Below are 24,998 nucleotides of genomic sequence, written 5' to 3'. Positions count from 1 at the left end.
AAAGGGTGTAAGACAAAGCCAAAAAATAAAAATAAGTAAATAACAGGGTAAGAATGTGGTAAAATCTGAAAACAAGGTAAAATCAGATGAGGGCTTTTCTTTTTCTCGATTCCTTTTGAAAATTGTTGGTTGGGTTTAGGGAAGTGAGTAGGGAAAAGGATACCTCCTTTCATCTTGTCTTTTTTGTTTAATATCAGTTTTAATTATTAATAATGGCCATTATAAAAGTATAACGCTGGCAAACGCTGGCGCGTCTTGGGTGCCGCTGCTCACTGTGTTTACTTTTTTACCCTAATATTTTATTGGAATGTTTTATTTTTGATCTGAACTCTGAATCTGGGGCATTGATCTTTGTGGACTCTGTGATCATCCTGGACTCTGTGATTGCTGTGATCACTGTCTGGTTTCCCGCATACCATTAACTTCTCCAGCCCATGTCCACATCCTCACTAACCCTCAGATTACACATTTTTTTGGATTACAACATGTGGCTGCACACCCTGTTCCTGTGGATCCTTCTCTGCTGTGCTGTGATTGGTATAACCCCTCGTCTGATGTATTCGGTGGGAGATCTCTACAAACTCAGGTCTGCAACCTTACATCCTGTGCTACCACTTCTGAGCCATCCGGACCTCATCCGCCGGCCGAGGCCGAAATACATACACCGCAGCTCTTGTCGGAATATTCGATCTATCAGCTCTGACAGTAATGCCATAATTCGGTCTTTCTGGTCTAATACAAGACAGTCTAGAGTCGTCAAGAGGTGTGTTGACCATAATCTCCTTTCTTCGTTGCCTAGATCAGATCACATGACAACTGTTTGTTTTATGCTTTTTAACGTTCGATCACTCAATAATATTATACATGAGCTTATCAAAGACCAAAAATACAGATTTTATGTGCCTCACTGAGACTTGGCTGAAGCCAATTTAATTCTGAATCAAACCATACCGCCTGGTTATAAATATGTGTAAGCCCTGTAATACTGGCAAAGGGGGTGGTCTTGCACTATTTACCTTGACCATTTTAAAATTAGCCTTATACAGATAGTAGAGCCCACATCCTTTGAAGTTTTGGTTGCATTACTTAAAGGTTCAACTACTACTATTTTAGTTGTAATTTATCGACCACCAAAACTATCTGCTATGAATCTTTTTCAGTGAGCTTTTTGATTTTTTTACTTATATTTGTACTCTATCTTCAAATATTTTGTTTATTGGTGTTTTTAATATTCATTTTAATAACACCTCCGATGCCCTTTATAATGATTTTAAATTGATCCTGGACAGTGCTGACCTTATCCAATATGTTACTTTTCCTACACATTCCAAGGGGCATATTCTTGATCTTGTATGCTGTTCTGGTGTTGCCCCAAACAATATGTCTGTAACTCATCATCTAATTTCAGATCATAAGTCTGTACTTTTTTATGTCTCTCTCTCTGGGAAGAGTAAAACCTTCACGCTCTGTCTCTTTCCGAAATATCTAGAACATTGATGATAATATCCTTGATGAAATGATAAACTATTCTGTCAATCATTGTATCTCCACTTCTACTTCTGACTTGATGCACTTTTATAATAATAGCCTGTCTCAAATATTGGATACTGTGGCCTCTATGAGAACTCGGACCGTATCTTATACCAACCCCTCTCCCTGGTTTACTCCTGAACTGCGGCATCAAAAAGCTTTAGGGCGTCACCTGGAAAGACTCTGAAAAAAATCTGGTCATGAAGTCCATAAGCAGAGTTATTCTGACCATCTTGCCACTTACAAGACTACAATACAAAGAGCAAAATCAGTTTACTACTCGATTCTTATTAACACTGGACACTCGAACTCTAGGATCCTGTTCTGTACTGTTGGTAAACTGTTGAGGTCACATGACTCTCTTTCACTTGACCCAACTCACTGTGTTCCTTACTCCAACTTTCTCTGTGCCAAGATTGATCAAATTCATCAAGGATTGCTTACATCTGTTTTATCTTCTTATGATAATGATTATGATCATATTCCAGTTGATTGGTCAGTAAACACTGTTTCTAATTTTGAACTGCCCACGGTTGATTTTATTACTAAGGAGATTATGAAATCTAAGACTTCCACCTGTTCACTTAAACCCCTACTGACTATTCTAGTTAAGTCCTGTATTAATTCACTCTCATCCTTCATAACATCTATTGTCTGTTCTTCACTATCTACTGCTACCGTTGCTTCATCTTTAAAAATAGTCTCTATCACTCCAATACTTAAAAATACTGGTGCAGATCCCAATGATCTAAACAATTTTAGGCCAATTGCCAACCTTCCCTTTGTTTCCAAAATACTGGAAAGAGTAGCAGCTCAACTTCCCTCACATCTGCTTACTAATAATATATATGGGCACTTTCAGTCTGGATTCCACCCCAAACACAGCACAGAAATAGCCCTCACTAAGGTTGTTAATGATCTTCTCTTAGCTGCTGATTCTAGCTGTTTGTCTAGACTTATTTTTTTGGATATTACCGTTGCTTTCGATACCATTATTCATTCAATATTACTGGATCGACTGGCCTCAATAGGAATCGCTGATGATGCCCTCTGCTGGTTTATATGTCTACTAAGAATGCTCCATCTCATCCCCCCGCCCCCTTACCTAATGTATGCGAGATATTAAAGTTAAATGCCAGTAAAACTGAAGCCCTTCTGGTTGGCTCTAAATCTGTTTTATCCAAAGCTCAATCCTTTACTATATCTATCAATAATTCTACAGTAAATTTTACACCTCATGTTAAAAGTCTTGGGGTTATTTTAGATGTTATGCTTACGTTTAATACACATATTAGTAATATTTCACGATCTGCTTTTTTTCACTTGCGTAACATTGCAAGACTTCGCCCTTCACTATCCCAACAAAGAGCTAAAGTGCTTGTACATGCTTTGGTTACATCAAGGATTGATTATTGCAATTACCTACTATCTGGTATCCCTCTTAACCACTTCACCAACTTCACAGAGATTACATCCAAAACTCAGCAGCTAGGGTAGTCATCCGCTCGCGTGCTTCTGAACACATAACTCCAATTCTCTTTCACTTGCATTGGCTTCCTGTTTTTTTATTGTGCACAATACAGAATTATTTTATCACTTACAAAGCTCTTCACAACTTTGCACCCCATTTCGTCTCTGATCTTCTTCACTGGTACACTCCTCGGCGCTCACTGAGATCTTCTGCAGCTGAACTGTTGTCAGTTCCAAATTTTAAGATGAAAACATTTGGTGGCAGGGCTTTAGCTGCATAGCATTACAGTTATGGAGTTCCCTGAAGTTAGATATTCGTCAGGTGGACTCTATCTCCAATTTTAAATCCCAGGTTAAAACTTTTTTGTTTAGTATTGCTTTTAATGATTTTTTGGATTAATAGTATGTTTTATTACCTTTCTGTCTTGTTTTTATAATGTGCCTGTGACATACTGTAAGGTGTCCTTGAGTGCTCTGAAAGGCGACTATAAATAAAAGGTATTATTATTATTATTATTATTATTATTATTATTATAACATACAATAAGTTTATACAATTTTGGAAATAAAGGCACACAATCAGTCAATATGCAGAATCGATGAACGTGGTTACATTGATTAATATATTAACTTATCTTTGCGCTCAGCCAAAACACGTTACCTGAGAACAAATAATAAATTCAAAAGACGAAACAGTTGTTAGATAGAGACAAGATTAATTAAATATCATGTTTAAGTACAATAGTGGAATCAGATCCAGCAGAAGATCCTTGATAAAATGTCCAAAGTGCGCTGCTCTCACCGGGGGTTCTGTGCTCAAAGCACCCACTGACTACCCTGGCTCAGACGTCCACATACGCTGCAGTGTGTGTATGGTCAATTGATATGTGTTTTCAGTGGTGTAGTTTGGACAAAGATCTTTTTAGAAATGCTAGATGGATGCTTTTTGTTCTAAATGCAGTTTTAAAACTAAAACATATTAGTGTAAATGGGGCCTTAATCTAAAATATCTTAATGAGCTCTGAATATGGATGAAGGTCACTGAGGCTAAAACGACATGAAGGTGAATATTTAATAACATAATTTTTTTTTCAGGGTGAACTATACAGCTTTGGTAAATATACAACTTTTGTTATTGAGCATTGTTTCAAGGACTGATTGTCCTGTCAGGTCTTTTTTTGTTGAAGGAATTTTAATTCTCTTAAATGTCACTATTGCTTTTTGTGTTTGTGAGTCAGACCACTGTGAAGATTTAGCAAAACTATTGTACCACAGTTTGAAAAGCAGAAGTGAAATCAGTCATCATTTAAAGCGCAAGACATTTGTAGCAGGAATTGAAACTAAGATCTCCAGGCTATGAGTTTAGCTTCTTGTGGTGAAGCTGATGAAAAAAGATAAGACTATGAACTTGTTCAACCTTTTTCCCTCTGGCGTTCTGTTTTTTGTTTCTCAGAGTTTTGCATAATTCTCCTTCCTTTCAATAGCCCTTACCCATAATGCTTTTTTTTTTTTTTTTTTTTGTGGCACGATGTGTTCAGGGCCACTACAGACCAAAGGCATCGTGAAGAGCACTTGGCGAATAAATCCCTTCCTGCATAGTCCACTTGCACGCAGTCAGGAGAGAGCGAGTGAGAGTCTGTTTACCCAAAGCAAGGTCTCAAGTGCTAAGGAATGGATAAACCCAGTGAACCCATCCCAGCCGGGCCGCTTCAGAAAACAGTTGTACCCCCACTGCTGACCCAGTCTGAACCTTGGTAGTCATGTCTGCATTGATTGAGGTCCCCTGGAGGCACTGATTTAAGGTCAGTCATCCTCCTCCACTTACAGATCTTTATCAGCATGAGTTGGGAAGCTGAACTGAGCTGGGAACAGCATGGCACTGCAAACACTGACACAGTTCACATCACTCCAGATTGTTTCTCTTTCCTCTCTCCCTCTTTCCTTTTTCTTCTCCCTACTGTCAAATCTCCATCCATCATAAACATTGGCTTTTTCCAGCCTCATTTGCATTAGTTTTTCCTACACATGCGATGTCCTCAGCAGTGCGTGGTGGTATTAACTGTGCCACTGGAGACAGAGGCCTGTGCAGGAAGTGTATGTGGGTGTACGCCAGTGAAGATGCTTGAGTCCAGACTGGCTCTATTGCAAAGCCAAAGGCTCTTCCTCTGTGCGGTTTATACTCCACTTCTTCTAGGCTCATTTTTTTTTATTCTTCATGTGTTGATCCATTTTTTGTTTATTCTATCTGTCATGACCCTATTTACACTAGACAAAGTTAAGTTTATTTAGCATTTATGGATAATGGTTTATTAATTAATCTGTCCATCTTAACACTATCTGCATTTATGCAATTGTAAAGAAAAAGCACACTGTTAAAAATGAAGCTTTCATCCTTATGATACCTTCATTTTGGAAGGGTTCTTTAAAAGTAGGGATGCACCGATACCATTTTTTCGGAACAGATCCGATACAATAGTTCTGAGTATTTACTGATACTGATCCTTATCCTAAACTCTCGTTTTTTAAATTTTTTTTATTAAACCTTAATAATTTCTAAAGTTCTTGTTATATATAGTTTTATTATTATTCTTGAAATAATAGATCTTCTTTAGTAAAAATAACAGACCCATAGGCCTACTATGTAAGACAGACGGCACAATCTAACTAAAAACATGATGCTTGCTGTAAACTAGGCTACATTATTTAAGCATTTATTATGACAATGATCTGTTGTGGTCCACCTTGTGTTTCCTTTTTTAATATTAAGATTTTTCTTTAAAATTTACAATAGGCTACCACTATTGACCCTTTTTAAAACACAAACTTGTCTGTTGAATAAAGTATTTATAAAATTACAGTGAAATATTCACAGTTTCAAAGTAGCCTCTATTAGGCTAAATAATTTTCACTGTTAATGACAATCCATATTGCGCCCGTCAGTTTCACTTTTATTAATTTAATCAACTATTTTATCACAAAGAGCCAGGCTTTACAAGCTATTCACAGCACTAAAAGTATGAGAAAACATAAACTCATTGTGAGAATACCGTTATGAAGCGGCGCACATCGCATCTGTGCAGCCGGTGCATGAATGAAGCACTTGATGCATTACTGAGACACAGCTCGCATCCCCCAGTATTTTATGGACATTTTCAAAACTGAGCAGCACAAAGAGAAGAGATCAGTGTGTTGAAGACCTGTCCAATGTATTATTGAGCCTATTCTAAATTAAAATTTTAGATAGTCCTACTTTATGTGTAAATAGCAGGTTATAACCCTTTGTACTCCAGTGTTTAGAATGCAATCTACTGGTCTAACAGACACCGGGCAATATGATTTAAAAACAGTAATGAACTCCTTGCTGCAGGTCAAAATGAACCCATTTAATTCATGACTAAATGCATTTTTCCACTGATTTTTTTTAAACTAACAGGAACAAATAGTCTTGAAGAAAGTTTTTTGTGTTGTCATGAACGCAAAACGCATTTTGAAGTGTGAATGAATTAAGAATAATTGACAGGCGCTGACTTGAACATGAATTTAAGCACTTGAATATTCATCTGTACTTCACATTAAACTATAGAATGGTTTCAGAACATTTTAGATATAGTAGGCCTACATGACAACTGTCTACTCCCATTTAATAGACTACTTTCACTTTTCTGATGGTGCGAGGCATATCTGAAGAGCGGTGGAGGCGTGTTGTGCGACGTATCTGTATAGCGGTGGGGCGTGTGCTTGTGATGTACCTGAAAAGCAGTTGGAGTGAGTTGCACGCGACATACCTGAAGAGAGGTAGGGGTGAGTTGCATGTGTCGTACCTGAAGAGTGGTGGTGTTGAGTTGCGGCCGACTTACCTAAAGAGCTGGGAGGGATTCGACGGAAAGGGTTGTGCACGTATTTAAGGACCGGACAGGAGACGCATGATTTCCAGGAGATTATCATTCGTTTGCGGGCATCCAGAAGTCTCTATGCATTTGCAGGATACTCCTGGAACTTCCGGGAGACTTGGAATGTCTGGATTCGGATCAGTACCAGCTGGACGATACCTGATCCAGCAAAAAATATGCAGTATCAAACTGATATCCAATCCAAGTATCAGGATCAGTGCATCCCTATTTAAAAGCTCTAAAAACGAAGAAAAAATATTACATTATTAATATTAGGGATGCATGATATCCATATCCATGCATGACGCCATATCGTTATTGGCCAATAAATGCTATTTTTAATGTTATCATTATCTGTCCCAAATCAAAGATAAGCCGATATATTTAAACCGATAGCTTACATAATTGTAAAGAACCGCCTGCCTCGTGCATGCGTGGGTCAAACTTGTTCAAACTTGTCCAGTGAACTATAACGGAGCTTTCCTCACATTGCTTATTAGGGATGGGTGATACCACAATTTTTTAATTCGATACAATACCGATACTTTTCGGAAAAAATTTTATAATGCCGATACCACTTATTATTATTTAAAATGTTAATGTATTTTTTTGAATAATGTTAACTAAAAAAAAATAATTACATGTAAATATTATTACAAATATTGCTTGTGCAGTGCTTTTTTAGCTGATCAGCATCACAACACCCTGCGTTACGTCTCTGCCATTGTGTCCTTCCTTAATGCAGATGTGTGCGACTTGCGTGTGTTGAGTACATAAGTTATCTGAAAGGCACGTGATCACTTAGTCACGTTCCCCTGCAGATTGATTGGTGTAACATATTTTATACAAACCGTTACTGACAATCCTGTACACAGCGCTAAAACATTTAGCTATGCAGAAGTTATTAAAATATAGTTAAAATATAGATACTTTAAACATATATATTGAAACCAAATTAACAGCTTCTGAGTATCGATATATAGATACTGGAGCATCGCTGTGCACATCCCTATTGCTTATCCCTTCAAAGTCTTTTTTATGTGGTATTGCTCTGCATTAATAACTCAGTAAGTAACCATATTCCTTATCATTGTACCCATGTTTGATAGAGTGTCATTGTGTATTTTGGTTTAAATCACCTCAGGAAAAATAGCACGTGTAAACATAATTGCAGCAATGCACACGTGCCAAACAACTTGTTGGATTGTTTGTAATCCAATATGATTATGTGTTTTTATCAATGTGTCGCTTTCCATGTGTTGTTCATGGAAGATTCAGTTTGATCTGCATATTTATAATGATTATAACGAGCGCAAATATCAGCACGCACACACATAGTGAGCCATTAGAATCTTCACAGCTCCCCAAATAGCACCAGGGGAGACGAGTGCCAGTCACTGAATCCAGCCAAAGGGTTCTCTTCTGTCCTTATTTATATTATGCACTGTGTTTGACATAAAGTCATCTGTTCTCAATGCTTAGGTGTTGTATCAAAATTTGACTCAGAGGCCAAATTTGACTCCACTTCGTGTGCACATGCATCACACTGTGCCTGTAGTTAAAGATTCTCACAGTGGTTTCAGTGATCATTGAGACAAAATGCAGCCATATTTAGCTCTGGCTACATAATTTACACTCTCCAGAAATGTATACAGGGTATGTTTTTACAATGAGCCTGTGTTGATTTAACAGATGACAGCCTATTTCCAAAAAAAGTGAAGTGTTCCATTAAATTCAACTTAAAGGGCTCCCACATTTCAAAATAAGGATAATTGTTATGTCTGTAAAGATGATCCTTGAGGTACTTGAGCTTATATAATCTTGTTCTTGTCAGCATTTCATGTTACTAAACTGAGTAAGGGAAAACATTCCATAAACAGCTGTACCATTTCCAAAGTCCTTTTACAAAGTGATTTGATTTAAACGAACTGTCTGATTCTGCAATTAGACACTTAGTATAAGAATCACATACTTGCTTTAAAATGAAAATTCAGATTTTCTATTCCTGTGCACACATTTTTATTTTTTCACTTGGCAGTCTGGCAGGACCGTCCATGCAGGTAAAAAAATAGGACCTTGAACAATAATCAAAACATTATATATACTGCGGGATGTGTTCAAAAGTCTGGCTACATTTCAAAAAGAACATTAGCTATGCTAAGTGTCATTATTGTAATGAACTAATCTGTAGCAAGCAATATGTAACACAACATGACTAAGCATCTGCTGTTGCTTCACAGCATCAAAATAAAAGGTTGCACAGTGTTAGATTCATTGTGCATCCTGGGTACAACTAATAAGTGTTGTGTATTTCATTCATTCATTTTCTTTTCGGCTTAGTCCCTTTTTTAATCTAGGGGCGCCACAACGGAATGAACCACCAACTTATCCAGCATATGTTTTACGCAATGGATGCCCTTCCAGCTGCAACCCATCACTGGGAAACATCAACACACACTCATTCACACACACACACTACGGACAATTTAGCCTACCCAATTCACCTATACAACATGTCTTTGGACTTGTGGGGGAAACCGGAGCACCTTGAGGAAACCCACACGAACACGGGAAGAACAAGCAAGCTCCACACAGAAATGCCAACTGACCCAGCCGAGGCTTGAACCAGTGACCTTTTTGCTGTGAGGCGATTGTGCTACCCACTGCACCACCGTGTCGCTTTGTATATTTTAGTGTAACTTTTTTAAAATGTGTACCTGAGCAGCTCAGTGCTGTTGTTTTTTTTTTTTTTGTTTGTTTTTTTGAACGAGTTGAAACTAAACATTGCATTCTCTCCACTGCTCAAATCATAAACAGCGGGATATGCTGTTGAATTGCTTTCGATACAATGATTTAAACTTTGTCATTTGTAATAATTTGTAAAATAAATATATATTATATAAAAGTAAATGGACAGTACCAAAAATATATAGAAGCACAAAACAAACAGTGAAGATGAAGTCATTTTTTAAAAGACAAATATTTATAGAAAAGTAATAAAGTTGACATCAACATTAGAAGCCAGCACTTTATTTCGTTTTCCTTTGTGAACATTTCTTTTGCTTAGGTGTGCTTACTTATTGTTAAAAATTCCTTTGTGAATACCTTCATGAAACCTTGTATGTTGATTCAACAACTTTCAGCGCATATTTGTATATAATATTTTTTTTTAAAAAAGGCATAGGAATTAGCAATGAAAATAACTTCTTACAATATCTGACCTTATCTTAAACAAACATAACACATAACAGATCATTCAAACCTCAAAATTGTTCAACATATCTATCACTTAAAAGGCTTGCCTGACAAACTTGGATGCACAGTTGTTTGTTCTTGCTTGACGTCACTGTAATTTCATCTAAATAGAGAGAGGAAAAACACACTGTTAGCTGGCTTTGTGTGCGTGCATTCAACCAATCTTTAAGATTTCAGCTCCTAAACTCTCTATAATTTTCAGATTTTGATCATGTCACAAAGAAATAAAAGCATTGTGCTTCTCAGTTCTTTCAAACCTCTTTTATCTTTCTCCAAAGAGGGACCTTATTTTGAGTCACTCACTTATAAGAGACAATGGACAGAGAAAGACATCTTTGTGTTACTGACTATCTGAACTCTGCTATAATTCACCATTGGCGTGTTCATCTTCCCAGCACACAAATACTTCTTTATGCTGCAAAATTCTTACCCAGGCAAACAACTGATGGGTAATAGTCAGTGCAGTTTGATGGCATGTAGTTTCCAGTTCTGTTGTATCAAAGTATAGCAGTTGCTATAAATGAATCAAGTTGTGTAAAACGGGATTAGATTGTGACCAGTTTAAAACTCCAATTTCCACTAAAGGTTATGATATTTTTGTAAAATACAGTTTGAACTGCATTACACTCTGCTATGTTAATTCTATCTTTTTTTTAACAGTCAAAACCAGTGCTTAGTTTTTAAATGAATAATTATCTGAACAAAACCGGGAAAAAAAAGTTACCATGACCAATGTCCACCACACAATTTCAGTTTTCCCACAACATGACATCATTAAACGGTTATAGTGCAAAAAAAAAAAAAAAATTCTGAATGGTCTTTTATTATTTTGTGCCGTATAATGTTATGGGCCAATCATGGATACAATCAAATATGTGCCTACAAACATAAATTACATGAACAATCACTATTCAGTTCACTAACACCTCTGACATCAGTTCACTTCCGAGTGAAACAAAAATAATTAAATGACTCACTCTGTCTCATCTTCAAGAAGAGCTCACAGTCACCTCTTTAGTTATGTTTTTCTGGCTGATTTGAGATCGCTTTGCTTCTGTCTCCTGCTATCCTAATCCGGGGATCAAGTTCCAATTTTTTGAGGTCTCTTTGATCAAACTCGTTATAAGATTTACTTTGAGTTAAAAAAAGTGAAAATACAAATATTATTTAGGCATGCCCCTATGCCATTATTTTATTTTTGCTGCTCACTTTGCACAAAACAATCACAGACCAATGAGAGTGATTGTAAAAGTAAGAAAGATGATTGGCTGAAAATACTGTTGACGGTCAATAGTTAAACGTGCCTTCTGCTTTAACATGATGGCACCGTCATGTGCGCGCACGCACACACACACACACACACACACACGCGCACACACACACACAGCCTTCGCTTTACACTCATTCACATTCTCTCACGCACACACACACACGCAAGTATTCATTATGCTCAAGTTAATTGCCGGATCAATTAAAAAAAATACTGGAATGCAAAACATAAATATCTGTAATTTCCCCGAACAAGGTCCAACACAAACAAAACACCGGTCAGAATGGCAGTGAGCTAACAGATCTTTCATTCATTCATTTTCTTGTCAGGTTAGTCCCTTTATTAATCCAGGTTCGCCACAGCAGAATGAACCGCCAACTTTTCCAGCATATTTTTATGCAGCGGATGCCCTTCCAGCCACAACTCATCTCTGGGAAACATCCACACACACACACACACTCATACACTACGGACAATTTAGCCTACCCAATTTACCTGTACCGCATGTCTTTGGACTGTGGGGGAAACCGGAATACCCTGAAGAAACCTACGTAAACGCAAACTCCACACATAAATGCCAACTGAGCCGAGGATCGTACCGGCGACCCAGCGACCTTCTTGCTGTGAGGCAACAGCACTACCTACTGCGCCACTGTGTTGCCACCTAACATATCCTCCCTTTATTAAACAACTCAAAATAGTCTTCTCATTAGTTTTAATCACTGGGTACTGGAAAGTCATAGGTAAAATTTGTGTATATTCACAAAAAAAAAAAAAAAAAAAATGTGATTCTGCTACATTTGTGGACATAAAGTACAACTGGACAACTGTACTACATAAATAACACAAAACTTATGATAAGAGCTATTATAAAACTATACATTCTAACATATTGAACTACTAACTTTACATTTTACTTAAAGGTGCTGTATGTATTGCATCCCTGGTTCAAAACACAGGCAAGAGCAGGTTGCCAGATTGACGACACCAAACAGAGGCTGATTTAAATTGTGTTCTAAATAAAAACAACAGCACCCAATAAAATAAATATTTCCATACTAAAAGAAGTTTTTGTTCTGACTAACACCTGTGATTTATATTTTAGAAGCGGCTTCTATTTCTTGCAGCTAAATAACAGAAAACTGACAATGATCACTTCAAGTCCCTCTCATGTGCTGTATTTAGTGTTAAATGCTAAAAATTTATGTTTGAATGGCATTTTACATAACATTAATTGCCATACTACTGAAAGCTAAAAAGCAGATAGTTCACCTCAGATCTTTAAAAAAAAAATAAAAAAATAAAAACTGTTTAAAATTGAACTTAAGAACCGTGACTCAATGCAAGCCAACACTATTATCAGTGATTCAACATGTACATTTAATAATGTTAAAGAGGTTTCATACGTAATAATTAGATTTTACTTACCATTTTGTTGTAGTGCAGTAAGTCAACATATATTTTGTGCTTTTGAATGGCTGTATTTTAATTTCTGTCATGTTTTGTCTGGTGCAAACAGTTCGACGGCTTATCACTGGAAATCTCGTCACCTTGCGTTGTTAGGACACAGAGTTACAATGTAATCTGCTCACCTAATGTTTACTTTTGTAATGTTTATGTTATTTGCTAATTAATAACCTCCTCATTTAGAACTCCTAATCTGTGTCTCATTTCAATGGCCGATACTGTTTACTGGAGGTCGCTTTTTCAGTTACGGGCATATGTTTTGAGAGCCTTCATGACAGATATAATTGGCTAAAGGTTCAGTGCGCAGGTTAAATGACCAAGAAAAAGATAGAAGTTCCAGCATGTAATGGACATTTTCAAAGCAGAATATCTGACTTCAGCATTGTTTTTTCAGATAAACAAGTATGTTCACTTGGCATGTTTCTTAAATATCTGCAAAAATATAGCATTGTAATGAAGTTTACGGCAACACGATGGCGCAGTAAGTAGTGCTGTCGCCTCACAGCAAGAAGGTCACTGGAGCCTCGGCTGGGTCAGTTGGCGTTTCTGTGTGGAGCTTGCATGTTCTCCCCGCGTTCGCATGGGTTTCCTCCGGGTGCACAAGACATGCGGCACAGGTGAATTGGGTAGACTAAATTGTTTGTAGTGTATGAGTGTGTATGGATGTTTCCCAGAGATGGATTGCAGCTGGAAGGGCATCTGCTGTGTAAAACATACACTGTATAAGTTGGTGGTTCATTCCACTGTGGCGACCCCAGATCAATAAAGGGACTAAGCCTGAAAGAAAATGAATGAATGAATGAAGTTTACAGCCACCTGGCTGCCAGGAAAAAGGAGGCAGAGAACTGCCAAACTTCTAATAGGTGTTAATAACGAAATAAATCAAACGGACTGCAGCTCCTCACAGAGTCTGCTGTCAAACTGATATGAAAAGTAAAACAATATCTCCAGGCCTGGTTATCTCTTTCTCAGAACTGGTGTCTCTCCTCCTTTTAGCTTCCAGGGCTCCTCCTTGAGACTCGAGGCTGGTAACACGTTTCGGTGTCCCTGATTATCTTACTCATGCCACCCACCTCGCATGTCCTCATGGCTCTCAGCCCTGCCTCACTTGCCACATACCCCATCACCCTTCGCAGTGGCCGATGTTGAATCGAATCTCCCTGTCCAGCAGGCTCCAGACAAACTTGCGGTCCACATGCTGGGCCTCTACCTGGACACGGAAGTGTTCCTGCTCGGCCCTTATCTCCCCCAGCTCCTGGTGTTGTTCACGGTGAAGGACCAAGAGCGCCTGGATCACCTCCACAAATGGACTGGTCGACCGAGTGGACATTCTTAGCAGCGATAACTGTAATGAAACTTAAAGTCACCTGGCCGTCGGGAATAAAACATTTTGTTTTACTTTTGTAAGCAAAAGTAAAACAATGTCCGGGCCTGATCCACTCTTCCTCAGCACTGGCATCTCTCCTTCTTTTAGCTCACAGGGCTCCTATGTGAGATTATCTCTCTCCCGCCACCCATCTTGCACGCCCTTACGGCTCTCTCTCATTTGCCACAGGGATTTTTATACTTTAGAAAAGTCAAAAACTTTCAAACAACACCTTAAAATATACACCTAACCTAAGACAGACTTTCATTTTTTTTTACATAACACAGGACAATACAGTGCTAAATATATATTTAAGTTTAAAAAAAGCAAGTAACCATACCAAGCAAGTAAACATGATTTGTATTAAATTCACAAGTAAACATTGTTTTCCTTATTTTGTCATTGTCAGATGGATTTAATGTCCATTTAAAGTGTCTGGTGCATTTAGAGAGAGAATTATGTTTTTACAGGTGGTTTGTCAAGTCCACTCACCAATATAAGGCCCACTCAGAAATGTGATATGGAGTGATTAAAAAAATGTCTGGTGCAAATGTGCAAACTAGTGCAAGTGTCTGGAAAAATAGATGTAAGAGTGTATTTTCTACAAGTGGTTTAGCACGTTGTTTAATTAAAACATATTTGTGCAGGTTTTTCATTGTGTTCTTTTCATTAAAGTATGTGCTTTCTGGGCCTGTTGTCAATAAAACCTTTTCTTTCAGTAAACAAGGACGTTTTCAGTTTTGAAACATACAAGCTATTCTTCTTGTGCGATGACCTCTATTTAATGAATCTATGTCAAAACCTCAAGTAAAACTTAATCATCCATTTAGAGAACCCACAAGTCTAATTATGTAAAGATCTAGTTATTTTCCACCCGTCCTTTCTATTGTTATTTATCCCAAGGTTCTTGCATTGGGTTACATGGATATTACACCATGCATACTTTAATGCAGAGTCGCCATGAGAAAGAAAACTACCAATCAGCTCTTTGAACAATAGCGCACACTCATTCTTTTCTCGACCTTGCTGAGACTGCATGATTTTTTTTTCCTCCAATTCTATCGTTTAGGGAGCGCTGGTGTTCCATGAATATATATTGTCCACATGGGATTCAGCTCTCCTGTAATGGTGTTCACATAACATATTCTCAGCTTACCCCAACAAACAAAAGAAATGCGCATAATAAGTGTTGTTGAAAGCAGCACATTGCCCAACACTAACAGCACACCCATTTATTTTTCAGAGGATCGATATATACTTTCCTTTGGCCATGAGTCCTTGAGAATGATCTTTTGCGTGTAAGGCTGTTCACATGTTGGCCTAAGTTCAGTGGAAGGGATTTGGAGAAAGAAAGACAAAGACAATCAGTCTATTGGACACCATTGTAATTAAGTGCAATGCCTTGTTTCCAGGGGCAATTAAGAAATCGTTATGTCAATCGACATGTTTCTTTCAACAGCTGTCTTTGTCTTTTTAACTGCCTACAGGTCTGTTTCAGAGCACCTTAAGTGCTAATCAAAGATATTACACAGTTTAAAATAAAGCTTTTGTCAGGTAGATTTCACAGTAAGTTTGGTTTTAAAGGACACCTATGATGAAAACCAACTTTTGTAAGCTGTTTGAACAGAACTGTGTGTAGCTATAGCGTGTCCATAGTCATATTGGGGTGATATAAACACAAGAAGTCTGTTTTTTTATCTTCTTGATGCTAAAACAGGATCCAAATCCCAGTGATTTTGAGGCCCACCGCAATGTGAAGCATTTTTATAACATTTTTAAAACAGATCATGTTTTTCATTAAGACAGTAAAATCGCTATTCAATTATTAACCGCTATAATCACCACGCCTGCATAGTGTCAGTAAACCCTAATAGTGTGTGTGTGTGTGTGTGTGCGTGTGTGTGTGTGCGTGTGTGTGTGTGTGTGTGTGTGTGTGTGTGTGTGTATGTGTATGTGTATGTGTATGTGTGTGTGTGTGTGCGTGTGTTAGGGCTGGGCGATTAATCAAAAAGTAATCGAAATCGACATTACAGACAATACATACAGTTGAAGTCAGAATTATTAGCCCCCCCCCCCACCCCCCCCCCCCCCCCCGAATAATTAGTCTCCTGTTTATTTTTTTCCTTGGTTTCTGTTTAACTAAGAGAAGATTTTTTTTTTCAACACATTTCTAAACATAATAGTTTTAATAACTCATTTTTAATAACTTTTTTTTTTATCTTGATGACAGTAAATAATATTTTACTAGATATTTTTGTTTACTAGACACTTCTACACTGCTTAAAGTGACAATCAAAGATTGGTAACTATGTTAATAATTCTGACTTTAACTGTATAATCAATCAAAAATTTTCAGGTCTATTTTTCGATTATTTTCCCTATACCGCAAGTGTGGAGCATACCTGTCAACATTGGGATGTGAAAATAAGGGATATCTGAATAAGTTGGCAAACAGTTTAGCCTATTCAAATTAATAGCTGCTATATAAAGAAAGTGAATCAACATCAACATTCTGATTAAAGAGCAGCGAATGAATCTCGTATTAAGAGTTTGTTGTTTGATTACATTAAATAACAGAAGTGTCACTTTAAAAATGCACACATCTAAAATGAAAGCTTTTGATTTCTTTCCTAGCTTTTTTTGATAAAGCTCATTTAAGACAAAATCAGTTGTGTTTAAAAAGAAAGGCCACCAAGGTTGTTGATGTTGCTGTTGTTAATATTATTATTATTTTATTATTTTTATTATTATGTGTATATGTCTGTTCAAACACGCACCCAAAACCCAAAGTGTCCACTTTCGCTCCGCTTCAATTCGCGTGTACAGAAACATGTGTGATCAAATTCCCCCCTAAAGTATCGGGGTCGAGAATAGAAAAATGATACGTGTTAATTAAAATATTCACATCGCTTGTAAAATCATAACGCACAAAAAGTGAGAACTAAATGCAGAATATAAAACAACAAGGTATTGTGCCAAAAGATAATGAGCATAAATCAAAAATGAAAACACGTTGAGACAAAATCAGTTTTTCCGTGTCAGCTGAAAGTCATGCACGCTACATGAACTAACTGTTTTGAGGATTGAATAGGAGTGGCAACAGCACCTGTAATGGAAAGGAAGGGGATCCCACCATTTTTATTTTTGTTTCAAAGTATTTTCATGCCAATATAAAATTAAATCACAGAACATATTCACAATTAAGATAAAAGGGAGTTGGCCGTTTAATGTTTATTGCCACCCTTCAAAAAAAGATTGAAAATAACTGAGAAATTCAGGAAAATACCTTTCCGTGATGATAGCTGGATAGAATTGAAAAATACAAGAGAATCCCGGGAAAAACGGGAGGGTTGAGAGGTATAATGTGTAGTCACATGACCCTGCTCTGTTAAGCCTTGATTTTTACTTTTGCGTCCATTATTTTGTTAATGTTACTATTTGTTTGTCATTTATTTTCACTTTTTTATAGGCAATGTGTGTTTTAATTTCAGTTGTTCAGCTTTGATGTTCAATAAATAATTATAGATGGTAGATAGTGTGTGTTTACTTCAATCATTTTAAAATCAAGTAATGCACCGATCTTTAAAAAAATATCACACTTGTAATATGTAATCGAGTTAGATTTTGATTTTAGGGCAAATAGCTCTGCCCTAGTGTGTGTGTACTGCAAACAGCATTTGTGTGTGACTCATCATTTCAGAAAGGCTTCTCCACCACAAATACATGAAATAAACTTATTTGGTATTTTTTGACTATTTTAGCTTCATCTGAGTCTGTCTCTGTCACTGTGCTGTTTCTCTGATGTAACACATGATGAGAAGCAGACACATGTTTGGGAACGGTGGGCGGGGAGCAGCAGCTCACTTCGATTTAAAGCCAAAGGCTACAAAAACAGCTACACTGTATTCCTACACAAAAATGGGCAGATTCTGAGGGCTATTATAAATAATCTGATGGGTGTTTTGAGCTGAAACTTTACAGACACAGTCTGGAGAGACCAAAGGCTTAAAGAAGGGGTAAAATATGTGCCCTTTAAAGCAATATGTGAATTCTTATATAGTGAGCTTTGAATTTTTTAACAAATTCGATTGTAATTCATCCTGCCGTCAAGTCTGAACAGTCAGGCGTATATTTTGTGTTGTTGTTGTTGTGGATTTGTTTTTGTTTTTCAAGTGACTTTACCATCTTTTGGGTGTCATAGAGCATTCAATTCTTCATTATGTTTATTCATCTGTTTACAATCCCATTTAAAATTCTACCCAGAGACTCCAGCATGACACAAATTCCAATTAAAATTTCACAGACCCTCAACTTCTATATTCTTTAATTAGTCGAGTGCACCAGAGGTGCCAATCTCTGTGTTGAGGTTGGCAATAAAAGCAAGTAACATTTTCCTCTAACCTCTAACCTAATCCAAGAAAGAGCAGAAAAGCAGAAAGCGCTTTTCATTATGCCTGTCTATTCCAGCACCAGCGTTTTATAACTTTTCACTGACATCGAGATGGGAGAGTTGGGCAGTTAGAAGAACTTTTCAGCTGTTATTTAGCAATCCTCATAACTCTGTCACAGGCTTAGATATTTCACCTTTAATTGTGTCTGGAGAAGTTTGAAAGAATAAAGGGGAGAAATGAGGCACAAAGAAGGAGGGAAGGCATTGAGAGTTCATTTGTGAGAAAGATGGACAAACCAGTACTGCACAAAATGCAGCAATTTACGAGCTTTTGTATTGTGTTTATAAAGCAAACCTCGGATAGCTGCAATTTGACAATGCATCACTATGTTCTATCAAAAAAAGAAAAGAGAATAAAAAGGCTCAAATCAATGTTCTCATTTTAAACAAGAAATGAAGCAGACAAAAATCGAACTAAATTCTCAGACAGTGAAGAGAGGACAAAGTTAACTTTATGCTGCTAACAAAAAAATCTTTAGAAAGTGTGTGTATAGAATCATTTATTGTTTCTTTACCATATACCTCATTTACATTTATTTTTTTGCTACATTTAAGTAATTGCTCACACACAATTGACATTTACTCTTAAAGTCTCAAAAATTTGTCGTCATTTTCAAAATGTTTACATTCTCTCTTGAAATATTTAGGGCTCTATTTTAAATATCTAAGTGCAAATTCTAAAAAGCAGGGCACAAAAGCATCAAGGGCGTGTCCGAATCAACTTTTGCTATTTAAGGGCGGAAAATACACTTTGAGCCCTGGTACATGGTCTAACAGGATTGTGCTTATTCTCTTAATGAGTCATGGGTATGTTTTGAGCATAATGTGCCTTAAACCAATCAGAATCTCATCTCCCATTCCCTTTAAGAGTCAGTTGCGTCTTGACATGGCACATTTTCCATTTACTTGGCTTTGTGGAAAAAGTGGAAAAACTGAATGCTTCACTAGCAAGAAAACAGTTAACCAGCAAACCATCAGCAGCACCAGGATAAAGAATGAGCCTCCTCCATTCGGCCTCTTTACTTTCTTTTTACTTTACTTTTAGACTTTACTCCTTTACTTTTGCGGAGTAAGGAAATGGTGGAAACTCACTCCACTGACATTTTCCATTAGCCTACATATTTATTTAGTTTGTTAAATGCAAAGATTTGTTTCAAAAGTGTTCCTAAGTTCAGTTCTAATTTCCAGTAAATGAATTAATGAACAATAATAATGAAGTGTGGTCAAAAAAGTTATAGAGTTAAATCCAAACACACCTCCTATTGCCCCATGTTGATGCATACTTCTCCCAAAGCCAACAGGTTGTCAAACCTAAACTTGTTTTTATTAAAACAAATATAAAGATGCATATAATACATAATACCGCTACTACTAACATTATACATATGCAAACTGTCATTAATAAACTGAATAAAGCCCCCCGACATGAAGAAGGAATGGAGGCAGTGGTTTTTATATTGATGTAGAAAATAATAATTTTAATCCTTTATTTTTTTTATATGTAAAGATATTTGTGTATTGCTGTACATCCTGTGTGTATTAAGCAATGCATTAGCATTTGGACCTGCATATGTGCATAAATAACGCACTCTATGCTGAAGTTTTGACCAGCTTTCAGTTGGTCAATGGCGCTGTCTATTTCAGTTACTCAAGATAAGTAATGCACAAACAATGTGATTACACACCTCCTATTTAGACCAGCAAACCCATGAGTCTACAAATTTGTGCAAATGGATTTGCTATTTAAACAACATGGTGCAAAACGTGAAAATTAAGGTTGCGCTGTTCTGAAAAGAGCAACAAATAGCACCATACACGTCTTGCGCCCTCGTGTGCTGGGTGTATGATATGGCCTTTAGATTCAATCATTTGAAAGCATTTAATTCTTTTGCCAATTTGTTTTTGCATTATCTCAACTCTTACATTATTTCACAACACTTTAAGGGTGCTTTCACACCTGCCTTATTTAGTTCGGTTGAATCGCCCTCGAGTTTGTTTTCCCTCTTGGTGCAGTTAGTTTGGACAGGTGTGAATGCAGCAATCATACTCAAGTGGCCATCAAAAGAGGACCAAAAAAGCATACCGAGTCCTGCTTGAAGCGGTGGTCTCGGTACAGTTTTAAACAAACCCTGGTTCGTTTGTGGTGAGAATATGATTCAAACTAAAACAGACCCAACCGCAAAAAGTACTGCCCCTTTTGGACTAATTCAGCTGCCGTAGGCCGATGCGCTGTGCATTATGGGACATGGAGGAAAAATATTTGTTGACAGTGCTTTACCAACAGAGAGAGAGAAAAACATTACCTGATGGATCGTTGGTAATATTTCTGCAAGATGACCATGTCTAAATTAAGCTAAATTAATTCACGCCTCCTCCTGAAGTGACGTGCGATGCATTAAAACATTTTTTTTTTCCAGCCGCAGCTGCGCTTCATTCTCGAAATGTATAGTTTGTCTAAAGCAGGGATACAATCAGTCAGCGAAGTCGTCCCTCTATTGTAAACAGCAACATTTTGTGTCTGCCGGTTTGTTTACTTGCAAGAGTTATATTGGCATTTTCCCGCACCTAAGTTTTGACCAATCAATAAGCAGTTTAGGAACTATGCTCAACAACATCTGACCAATGAGAGATGTGGATTTTGTCAGATGACTGCATTTTGGTTCTTTTTAGCTGGCTCAGACAAAAGCCAACAGTGTGGTGTGAAAATGACCCAAAGACGGCAGACAATTCAACAATGTATTATTTATTGCCCTTGGTTCGGACCAAATGAACCAAACTACAGATGTAAAAGCACCCTAACATTATCTCACAAAACATTTGCATTGAGCTCCAAAACTTGTATTCTCATTTTTCTCACTTTGAAAACATTTGTTTAGCTGCAAAACTTTTGCATTTATTCACAACATATTTGCATTCTCTCCCAAAACATTTTCCTTTGCTCCTGCATAGGTGTGGATTATAGGCATGGACCGGTATAAGGTTCTGATGGTATGATAACCTTGGATAAAAATATCATGGTTTCACAGTGATTGGGATTACTGCTCTAAAACATATTCTTTCTAAAGGTCTGGGTAAAAAAAAAACCTTTTCCCTTTTGAACACAATATATATATATATATATATATATATATATATATATATATATATATATATATATATATATATATATATATATATATATATATAATTAATTTTTTTATTTTTTGAGAAACATGAGAAAAAAGTTGGCGGTTTTAAAACCTTGACTTTTCCAAACCACGGTATACCTTGAAAACGGCTATTGTCCCTTGCCTAGTGTATTCACTAAGCCTGTTGAAAATTGATTAAAATATGTGATGCTTCAATTGTTTGGCATGTAAAATTAATTACAATACATGTTTTGAACAGCAGGGACCATTGTGTTTACTGCAAACATGCCAGCCTGCGGATACCAGATGTCTGGGCTACATCATCACTCAGGCACTATGACATCAAGACTTCATGTTCTTTGTGTACTGTCATCGCTTAAATACTCTTTTACTTCCTTGTGAAAACTGGTGAAGATGGTAGTACACTGAGGTGGAAATCACTTCACAGATGAGCAGATGTCTTCTAGTCTGTGTGCTCTCTCATCTGTTAAGCGATCACCACTTACATCCAGACACATCAGATTATTTATTATACTTTTCAGAATATTGAAATTTCTGCTCTGAACACAATACAGCTGTTTTTGCTGCCTGTGGCTTTAATGCTGGTTCTCCCCGCCCACTGTTCGCACGTGCCTGCCAGAGTGTGCCTCAATCTCTGCCTCAACTGCGTCAGATCAACAGCACAGTGACAGACATGAAGGCACTAGATCTCCCATAACGTTTGTGAGCAATACTACAGTAAAAACTTTACCAATGATTATTTGATTTATTTGTTTTGGAGTTAATTCAAGCCTTTCTGCAACACAAAGTCACACACAATGTCATTACAAAGTTCACACACACACACACACTGCAGACACACACACAGCACGCATGTTTAACTTTGCACTGTTTTTGCATGCAAATGTGACAGGAAACACATTAATATCCACTGCTGTATGGATATCCATTATGTTAATGTACAAAACAAACCTGATTTAATGTTCATAAACCGGGATTGAAGCATCGTCTTTTATAATTGTACTGACGTGATGAAAAAGACAGTAAAACACATTTTAAAAACGGTTTAAACTTGTAAAACTCATTCTTGAGCACATTTGATGATGATTGATGATGACAGAGAGCTGAACAGCTCTTTTAATACCGGTTGCTTTGAACACGTCCTGTCTTGTTGATATGATTATACGCATTACTACGGAGACATGTTAATACGCGGCTGTCAATCAATTTGGTGGGCGAGTAAAAAGAGGGCACTCCTATACGTCACATTGTGGTGAACCTCAAAATGGGAGGGATTTAGATCTTATTTTAAGGAAATAAAAAAAGAGACTTACAGTATTGTGTTTTTATCACCCCAATATAACTGTGGACACACTGTATCTATACACAGTTCTGTCCAAACAGCTTACAAAAGAGGATTTTCATCATAGCAGCCCAACAAAGCTTCATTTATAAATTAAGTCAACACATACAGATTATTTAGAATTACCTTGGAGTGCTTTTTATATCAGGATGCTACCACTACATTTTGTTAGCATTTTATTTTGCAAAAGTCTTAGTCAAGAGCTTTACATCTTTAAACTTTACTTTGAACTCAAACTTTTAACTTTTAACATTTAATAGAGTACCTGGCAGCTAGATTGACAGTCTCAAGTCAGCTGGCTTCAGTCTCTCTCTCTTGATTTCATAACTTTAATATCTGACAACACTTTCACATAAATTTCATCATAGTTTCAATAATCTGCAGTGCTTCCTTTTTATCTGCCATTCTTCCCTTTAAAGTGGAGTCAAATGAGTGCAGCCGCATCCCCATGGATGAGCAAAAAAGTTTTTTTTTTTTTTTTTTTTTTTTATCCTTGAGATGCCCACTTCAGTTCAGTTTACACTTAAAACAGTCACTTTCCAAGACATCCATTTAATAATCTAGATTCTGATGGGAAAATAGGCTGATACTGTGCAATATTTAGATAAATAGCTCTCAAAAGAAGATGATTCATTCCTCGAGTAATGAAGACATGTGGTTTTTGCTTGAATGATTGCATTCCTATTCTCTTGAAAATACTGTGGTACAATGGATTCCTTAATTGTGGCCTTACAAACTGGCCTTGCTGACAGTGTCTTGTAAATATGTGAGTGTGTTTATGTAATTATGCTTCTCCAAGCCTGCCAATAGCGTGTTTTAAGCTGAGATAAAGAGAGGGTGCACAATCATGTCTGGCGGCAATGCACATTGGTGCAATGAAATGCCTAATATTTGGGTGACATTAGCAGCAAGTTTCCAGAGCCAAAGTCAGCGGCTGCTTGGCATGGCATATTGCATCATCAAGTCCATCAATTTTAGCTCTTGTCTAACATTACAGCCACTTAGACAGTCAGTCAGACCATTAGCGATCACATTCCTGTATAAAATTCACTTCCTCTCTGGACTAAGAGGTAGATTGTTTTATTCACTCAAGTGTTTTAAAACCCCTGCATCAGACAAGTGGACATTTTATACTTTTGAGGGTTTCATAAGAGCATAACACACTTGGATGAATTTGGACTTAAATTAAGCCCCTCAGTTTTATCCAAGAATTAACCTATGCTCACAGTACACTTTGTAACATCAATGTTTTGTGTTATGATTCATCAACAAATATTGTTTGTGTTTATTTATATCATAAATATTTATGAACTTTAATTGCTATGACAGGGCAAGCTAAGAGTGAGGATTTGCAGTAGTTTACTTTAATAAATTAATGAAAAAAAAATAAGAGGTTGTTTTGAACACTGGAGTACTCAAAGGCTGTGTGATATCACCTGCATTATTTTCTATGTATATATGTGAAATGCATATTTCTGAAAGTATTTTTACCCAACTTAACCGTAAGGGTGTAACGGATTACAGTCCGTGATTCGTATGGATCACAACCCACAGTTCATAACACACGTGACCCATGGATTAATACAATTTTTTTTTTAACTTGTAAGTTATTCCAACATTTATAATGATTGCAGAGAGATGACCTTCCACGTCATTCAAATCATGTGTATGATAGCGTTTTGGCTTCCCTGTAAAATATAATAATAATGGAAAAAGTTGTGGTGGGACCTAAATGCCTTTTTGGGTTATTATTAAAGGTGTTTTCTGTCACTGTTTGTTTAGCCTAAATTATTGCATTCAGTGTAAAGC

The 24,998-nt window shown here is 36.9% G+C and overlaps 1 protein-coding gene across 6 annotated transcripts in view; it reads left to right on the top strand.

The window, feature by feature from the left end:
- sulf2b (sulfatase 2b) overlaps positions 1–24,998 on the top strand; it is a 544,470-nt gene that overhangs the window by 129,052 nt on the left and 390,420 nt on the right. For all 6 annotated transcript variants that reach the window (XR_015522636.1, XM_087305153.1, XM_087305144.1 and 3 more), the window contains one exon: positions 4,539–4,802. The gene's annotated coding sequence lies outside the window, so the exon portion shown is untranslated. The remainder of the gene's footprint in view (positions 1–4,538; positions 4,803–24,998) is intronic.

Source organism: Danio rerio, chromosome 23 (genome assembly GCF_052040795.2).
Source record: "Danio rerio strain M-AB ecotype USA chromosome 23, GRCz13ab, whole genome shotgun sequence".
Lineage (NCBI taxonomy): Eukaryota > Metazoa > Chordata > Actinopteri > Cypriniformes > Danionidae > Danio > Danio rerio.
The sequence above is the reverse complement of the archived record's forward strand: the minus strand, read 5'-3'. Positions and strand labels throughout refer to the sequence as shown.